This window comes from Loxodonta africana, chromosome 14, assembly GCF_030014295.1.
Source record: "Loxodonta africana isolate mLoxAfr1 chromosome 14, mLoxAfr1.hap2, whole genome shotgun sequence".
Lineage (NCBI taxonomy): Eukaryota > Metazoa > Chordata > Mammalia > Proboscidea > Elephantidae > Loxodonta > Loxodonta africana.
Genome location: NC_087355.1, coordinates 55,340,444 through 55,346,622, shown reverse-complemented (window position 1 = coordinate 55,346,622; position 6,179 = coordinate 55,340,444). Strand labels below are relative to the sequence as shown.

The window sequence follows — 6,179 nt, the reverse complement described above, 5'->3', positions numbered from 1 at the left end:
AAGATCAACATGTTTGAGATACAACCACCGAAACCAAACAGAAGAAAGAGAATGCACATTCCACAAGTCCCTAAAACTTATGGCCCCTTTTCCCTTAAAAACCCTAGTTGACCTGTAGTTCAGTGAGACAGACGACTTTAGGAGGAGATCATTCCCCTCTGTCTCCACATACAGGTATATCTAATAAAGTTCTTGCTACCCACGTCACTCCTGTCTCAAGAATTGGCTGTTTGCAGCAGGTAGCTCTAACTCACAAAATTGCAGTAACACTGCTTGTTTGAGTTTCTTCTCTATCTTCTATGAAACTTCTTAATATTGTCCTCCAAAATATTTTCACTATATGAACTATAGATTTTGTACTTCCCAATTTGCAGTTAATATAGTAGCTCTGTCACTGCATTTTAGTTTCCTTAAAAACTTTATTTTATCTAGCATCTTGTTTTCAAAATTACATTTTTATGTTATTCAGAAATAAAACATATATAACGTAAAAAAAAAATTTTTTAAGTTTACTCATTTGCTTTAATAAGCTGTATATAAAAAAATTTTTTTATCATAAATATGTTCTTCCTATGTGTTTTTTTTATGTATCTTAAGAATTATTGTCCTTCTTTTATTTTGCAGATCCCCCCACCCCACATCCCTTTTCCTTCTCTTTACTCTTCCAAAAATGAGGAGAGAGTAATCAGATCAGTTATTTATCCATAAACTGAGTTGACAGACTTTTCTCAGCTCTCTATTTTCTTTCTCTGAGATTTAAGTTTGAGAAATGATTTATGTAAATTAGTAACATCAATTTAACAATTCTGCAAACTGCAAATGATAAGTACAAAGTCAAAAAACAAAAAATCAAATCCACTATCAACGAGTCAATTCTGACTCATAGTGACCCTACAGGACAGAGTAGAACTGCCCTATAGGGTTTCCAAGGAGTGGCTGGTGATTCCAAACTGCTGACCTTTAGTTTAGCAGCTGAGCCCTTAACCACTGTTCCTACAAAGCCAGGGTGATGGAAATTACCAGTAAGAAAGTGATTTCTATGATGAGTCCAAAATGATGAGTACACATTATTCAAATTGACTGGAAAAAGTTGGGGTGAAGGAGATATTTAGGGAGGATTTCCAGTATGTACACCATGGAGAATAAAGAAAGCATACTGTATCAGGGAAATGCAAACTAAAGGTAGGCAGGTTCCAAATCATTCCAGATCATTCCTTGTTTTGCTCATAAATTTGGGCTACACTATAAACCAGCATTTCTAAAAATGTGTTCCACACCAAATTAGTCCTGCAAGGCATTCCATAAAAAAAGAAGTAGGTTCCATAATCAAATAAGTTTGGTAAACCTTACATGTTATATCCTTCACCCTTTTTGGAGACTCAGAGTAAACATTAGCACAGTGAGTGCCAACAGTAAGGGTCTTAAGACGACCTATTACAAATAAAACTACTTAATCTTAGCTTAATTAGTACTTAGATTTGTATTTAGTGAATTTTGTGAGAATAAATTAGTGAGGGCAAAAAGGTTTTCACAATCCAAAGAAGAAATCTAAGTATGGAAATAGAGAAGTCTGTAGACATCCTTTACTGTCACTAGGGAACCTTGGAGAGGGAACAAAACAAAACAAAACCAGTTATTTGGGGCTTACAGTGAACAACAGAAAAGACAGCAATGGATACATTTTCTCTGTCTAGAGGAGGGGGCCATCAAGAGTTGGTTTTAGAACAGTGGCTCCCAATCGAGCTTGCATCAGAATCATTCAGAGGACTTGTTAAAACACAGATTGCAGTGTCCCACACCCAAAATTCCTGATTTAAGAGTCTGGGGTGGAGCCTGAACATCCGCTTTTCTAGAAAGTTCCTAGGTATTTCTGCTGAGCTAGGGACCACACTTTGAGAAAAACCAGTTTAAAGAACTGATGAGCATCAGAACTTCCTATGTGCTTTTTTAAAAATGTAGCTGAAGGGAAAAAAACCTATTAATAATTACTTTATCTTTCTTTTAATAAAAATAGAAATACAACAACTGTGGTGTTGCCTTTGAATATCTCTGAAAGATATCAATACTGATCAGTTTACCAAACTTCTAAATGGGAGCCTTTATACCTCAAAATAAATAAATAAATAAGTTGAATAAATGATTCTGTTATTATTTGCACTGATAAAGAAGATTTGAATATTTGTATTTGTTTTGCTTCAGAATATTTTTATCTTCTCTTCCAGCAAGAGTAAAGACTAAATGATAAGAACTCCAATGCAATTCTCAATAATAATATTATTACCTGCCATCAAGTTGCTTTTCAACTCATAGTGACCCCATGTGACAGGGCAGAAATGCCCCATAGTTTTCCGGGCTGTAATCTTTACCGGAGCAGATCGACAGGTCTTTCTACCCCAGAGTCACTCCTCGCAGTTAGCAGCTGTGTGCTTACGATTGTACCACCAGGTCTCCTCTTTAATAATGCCAGCACCTGGAACAGTCATACATTTTGCATTTTGTAGAATTGAGCCCACATGAAAATCCTTTTCAGACAGTGTTAACATTCCCCCTATTAGAGATTAGGAAAAATGATTTAGACTGATTTAAGAGGTTAAATCATGTGTCTGAGTTCATATACCTGGTTGGCTTTGGAACCTGATTTCAAACACAGGTCAGGCTGATTTTAAACTAATGAACTCTCCATGTTTCTCTAGCTTACCTGATAACAATCACCAGGAGTGCTTGTTAAGTAGAGCGGCTGGCGGGTTCAAACCACTGACCTTTTGGTTAGCAGCAGAGCGCTTTAACCACTGAGCCACCAGGGTTCCAGAATTTCCAAGAAAGAACCCTGGAAATCTATAATGTTTAACAAGCAACACAAGTGATTCTTAGTATAGGCAGCTTTGAGAAATACGGCATCATTCCCTTTCTAGAATGCCTAGAACAGTGAAGATATGGAGGATAGAAGTTGTAGAAGCTTCCAACTTTTATCTCATTCTCAAGGTATTAATAAAATGAAGTAATTAATAAAATATATTTATGTAGTTACAACGCCATTATTGTTATTCCCTTCCAGCAGTTTTTGGTAATGCTAAACATTTTTTTACTCAACGTAATAGCTTTTTCCAATTATCTTTAAACTATTTTTTTATTAATTTTTATCTGTGTTGCTCAGGAAATATAAATGTTATGATACCAGAATAGCACAGATCATAAATCCTGCATATGAATTTAAATTAAAGGAAGAATACATTTGGTACTAAGGAAAGGAAAAAAACATCAGTGGAGGTAATCATATCCTCCATGCAGCTCATTTCTGAATAAACATTGAGTTAATATACCAAAGTTACATCACAGAAGGAGAAAGTTCTCCTCGACTTTGTTAAACTGAGCAAAAAAGTATTTGGCCCTTAAAAAAGAGTAATTTTCTCAACTCCAGTTTTACCTCTTTCTTTTCTGTAAAAGAGAATCATTTTCAGATTGAAAACAGTACAGCTAGTACAGGTAAGCCCAGGAGTGAAAAATGATAAAAAGGTGTCCAGATACTCAAAATAAGTTAAAGTCACTTGTTTTAACCAAAGTACATTCCAGTGCAAACATGACATTGCTGGAAAAGATGTCAGTATATTCAAGATGCACATATGCCATTCTAATTTTTAAATGGGGCAGGAATGGAAGTATAGGATATACAAACCATATGTCAATGAGTTGGATATTAAATCCTGAGCAAGGCTCAACCACAAATGTTTAAAGGGATACATCAACAACGGATCATTAAATGGTCACAAAAGCCCAGGATAGGTCCTCTAACAGTGAGATAAATCAAAGTAACTTCTTTATATCTCAGGATTAGTAACCTACGGAATCATAAATGTATGGTAAATACAACATATCTGAAGGTGATCAGGGTTTTGGCAAATTCTTTCATTAGTCTTTGCGGAAAAGTGGAAGAAATATTCACTGAATGAAGTAATAATTATGGTTATACAACTTACCAAAAAGTGTGCTAATAAATCCAAAACAGACCAACATTTTTATATATACCATGGATGAAAATACAGATGGCGTTCCAGATTTTCAGAAGAAATGAAACTCAAAAAGATATGGAATATACTGGTCCCATAATGGTCATCTTAGAAAAACCACATAGGTTGGACTGAGGGGCCAAAACTAAAAAATTACTTAAACGTTTTAAATGTCAAGGTCTTATATTTAGACATTTGGATTCCTATATCAGTAAAGGTTTCTTTGAAGAAGCAGGGCCACTATGACTTATAAGGAATAATGCATTTATAATAGGGAATACACCTTACATAATAGTGGGGACTACCAACGAAGTACAGAGGAAGACAAACCAGGAAGAAAGGCCTGGCAACCTACTTCCCCAAATTAGCCAAAGAAACCCTACGGATCACAAGAGAATATACGGTCCAGTGTAGTTGGAATCCACTCAATGGCAACGGGTTTGGGTTTGGGTTTGGTTTTGTACCGTAAGGAGCCCCGAGGTTGGAAGGCACTCAAAATATACAACGGGTGCAACAATGGACTCCAGCATACCAGCGATGGTAAAGATGGCGCAGGACTGGCAACATTTTGTTTTGTTGTGTTGCACATGGGGTTTCCATGACTCTGACCTGACTGGAAGACAACTAACAACAGTGAAGAAGTCTGGTCCTGAACTCACTGCAGGTCCGCAAAGCAGACCATGGGAAAGAAAATCTTTAGCGAAGCTGGGGGTGGGGAGTGAGGGACACAGGTCGGATTCGCGGAAGGCAAAATGGAATCTGCAACTTTTTTCACTGCCTGCCAGCTCGATGACATACGCGACCAAAAAAAAGAGCCGTGTTCTTCACCCGAAGCTGCTCACATACCTGGCCCAGAACTAGGTGGAACTGAAAGAGGAAACTGATGAAGTGCGACAGCAGCAGCCAGGTAGCTGGCTTACGTTCACAAAAGGGGTCAGCAGATCAACCGCAATGTGCGTGGTCTGCACAGTTGAGGGAAAACTGCCTCTTCATCCAGCCTTTTGTACAATTTTCCTAACCAGGAACCATACAGTGAAGGGAATTCTGGGAAATGTAGTTCCAGCTGAGCTCATTTGCCCCTGCAACAAACAATCAGAGCCCAACCCTTGTGCTTGGCAGCCATACATCTCTTTTAACCCTTATTTAACTTCTAAATTAAAAAAAATAGCAAATTTTTGTTTTGCCTGACATGATGCAGCTGTCCCTCATACAACTGAAAACATGCTAACTCTCTCAACAAGGAGAAAAAAAATGGTTGCCTAGGAGTTGATTCCGACTCATGGCTACCTCATGTGTTACAGAGTAGAAAGGAGTTCCATAGGAAGCAGATCTCCAGGACTATTTTACCGGGAACTGCGAGGTGGATTCTAACTACCAACCTTTAGGTTAGTAGCTGAATGCAAGCCATTTGTGGTACACAGGGACCTTCTCTCAACAATTTTGTCATCGTTGTGAGGTGCCACTGAGTCGCTTCCGATTCAGTGACCCTATGCACCACAAGGAAACCCTGGTGGGGTAGTGGTTAAGAGCTACAGTTGCTAACCAGAAGGTCAGCAGTTCAAATCCACCAGGCGCTCCTTGGAAACTCGATGGGGCAGTTCTACTCTGTCCTGTAGGGTCGCTATGAATCGGAATGGACTTGATGGTAATGGTTTTGTTTTTCTTTTTTTATGTACAACAAAACACTGTTCAGTCCTGCACCATCCTCACAATCTTTTCTATGTTTGCGCCTGTTATGGCAGCCACTGTGTCAGTCCATCTCCTTGAGGGTCCTCCTCTCTTTCCCTGACCCTCTACTTTACCAAGCATGATGTCCTTCTCCAGGGACTGGTCCCTCTTGATAAGTCCAAAGCATGTGAGGCAAAGTCTTACCATCCTGTCTGCTAAGGAGCATTCTGGTTGTACTTCTTCCAAGGCAGATTTGTTCATTTTTCTGTCAGTCAATGGTATATTCAGTATTTCTCATGGCAGAAACTACATATTGTCCAGTGTTGTATCCATAGCAACCAGCACATTGACATGTGCTCAATATATATCTGATGAACTCTGTATTTCTATAATTTTATCATTAATTACGGCCCTGGTTGGTGCAAACAGTTAAGCATTCAACTACTAATCAAAAGGCTGTCAGTTCCAGTCTATCCAGAGGTGCTTTGGAAGAAATGTCTGGCAATC

The 6,179-nt window shown here is 38.3% G+C and overlaps 1 long non-coding RNA gene across 1 annotated transcript in view; it reads right to left on the bottom strand.

The window, feature by feature from the left end:
* Nucleotides 1–2,181: 2,181 nt before the first annotated feature.
* LOC111750081 (uncharacterized) overlaps nucleotides 2,182–6,179 on the bottom strand; it is a 169,631-nt gene continuing 165,633 nt past the window's right edge. Inside the window, exon 6 of the long non-coding RNA XR_010317819.1 lies at nucleotides 2,182–2,470. This is a non-coding gene — a long non-coding RNA (uncharacterized LOC111750081). The remainder of the gene's footprint in view (nucleotides 2,471–6,179) is intronic.